The sequence below is a fragment of the Haematobia irritans genome, chromosome 3, assembly GCF_050003625.1.
Source record: "Haematobia irritans isolate KBUSLIRL chromosome 3, ASM5000362v1, whole genome shotgun sequence".
Classification (NCBI taxonomy): domain Eukaryota; kingdom Metazoa; phylum Arthropoda; class Insecta; order Diptera; family Muscidae; genus Haematobia; species Haematobia irritans.
The window spans coordinates 103,576,105-103,578,227 of NC_134399.1; the positions used below are offsets into that span (position 1 = coordinate 103,576,105).

Below are 2,123 nucleotides of genomic sequence, written 5' to 3' on the forward strand. Positions count from 1 at the left end.
CGCTGCGGACAGGATTCGAACCTGTGCGGGTAAAACCCAATGGATTTCAAGTCCATCTCCTTAACCACTCGGACACCGCAGCTTTTTACAATGCAACATTCAAGACCACCCACAATAAGCATATCATTGTTGACGGATAAATGCATTTACTAGTACACTCAGAAAAAAAAAATACTTTTTAGTTTTATTAAAGTTTACTAAAAGTTTCATTTCGATATTTTATAACTTAGTACATTTTTATAAGAAAAATAACCATGTTTCGTAATTTGTTGCTAAAAATAAAATTTATATACAGTGAAACCACTGAAACTTGAATATTCTAAAAACTGGATACTTCTCAAAAGTGGACAATCACTGGAATGACGTTTGCTATATTATCACATTTACCGTAACCTCTTATAAATGGACACATCAAAAATGTGGACAAAATGTAGGGGACCGTGCGAGTTCACTTTTAAGAAGAAAATGAACCCGAATTTGTAGCAAGCGTTTTAATGATTGTCTAAAGTCTTTTGTTTTTGTTAAAAAAATATATTCAAAATTAAAAGATAAATTTCGTTGCTCAGAAAAGAGAACTTTCCTTTCAGTGTACCAAATTTCATGGTTGGACGGACAGCTAAATCTACTGAGTTCGATTTTATTAAGGTTTTTATAAATTGGCAAATGCTAGTAAAGACTATAAACCCAGAATGAGAACAGCACAAAAAATTCTAAATAACATATATATTTTTCCTTCTTTTTTAAGAAGGGCAAATAAGGCTGATTTATTGTTATGGTTGCTGTAAATAACAAATTATAAAAGAAATATAGGTTTTTAACTCACAAACCAAAATCTTCCTATTCTCTGTAGACAATCGCTTTAATTTCTTTTCATATCTTAACTCAAAGTAAACTATCATTTTTTTCGTGTGTAGTACTCAACTGATTGAAGTTTGTCATCTCATTATGTACCCCTATCACATACGTACATATTTATAAATATGTTTATGCATTTTGTTTTTTTTTTTGTTTTTGTTATTATGTATGTACAACGTGTTATCCGAATATGAGTAACAATTCTAAATATAGATGCAAATATGTAAATTTGTTTTCTTTGTTATTAATAAAAGTGCATGATTCATAGTAATGTTTTAGTTTCTGTAATAAACTAATAAGCAAGAAGATACTCTAAGGCTGATTAGGCGCCAACATTTGGGAATTTATTACATTACCATTTGTGGAAAATTTATTTATTTTTAGATTTAAGTTAAATTTAAGTATATAAGTTGCTTGATTGGCACGTTGAACAAATCGAAGTAATTGTATGATTATTGGTAATAATCTTAATAAAATCTAAATTTTCAAAACAAAAAAAAAAAAATAATAAAAAATAATAATAATAATAAAATAAACAAGTATATACGGCCGTAAGTTCGGCCAGGCCGAATCTTATGTACCCTCCACCATGGATTGCATAGAAACGTGTACTAAATACTGTCATCCACAATCGAATTACTTGGGTTGAGGTAACACTTGCCGATGGCAACGTATCTTAAAACTTCTTAACACCGTCTTCTAAATTGGAAGTTAGTCCATACGGGGTATATATTAAACAAAAAAAAGCCTATAGAAATAAAATTTTGACAAAATTTTCTATAGAAATAAAATTTTGACAACATTTTCTATAGAAATAAAATTTTGACAAAAATGAAAAAATATAGAAAACTTTGGCAAAATTTTATTTTTATAGAAAATTTTGTCACAATTTTATTTCTATAGACAATTTTATTTCTATAGAAAACTTTGGCAAAATTTTATTTCTGTGGAATATGTTGTTAAATTTTTATTTCTATAGAATATGCTGTCAAAATTTTATTTCTATAGAAAATTTTGTCAAAATTTTATTTCTATAGACAATTTTGTCACAATTTTATTTCTATAGAAAATTTTGTCAAAATTTTATTTCTATAGATAATGTTGTCACAATTTTATCTCTATATAAAATTTTGTCAAAATTTTATTTCTATAGAAAATTTTGTAAAAATTTAAATTCTATAGAAATTTTTTTTTTTTAATATTATTTCTATAGAAAATTTTGTCAAAGTTTTATTTCTATAGAAAATTTTGTCAAAATTTTATTTTTA

At 26.2% G+C, this 2,123-nt stretch overlaps 1 non-coding gene across 1 annotated transcript; it reads right to left on the reverse strand.

Moving 5' to 3' along the window:
- Positions 1–82, reverse strand: TRNAS-UGA (transfer RNA serine (anticodon UGA)). The gene has a single exon. It is a non-coding gene; the product is annotated as a tRNA-Ser (tRNA).
- Positions 83–2,123: the final 2,041 nt, after the last annotated feature.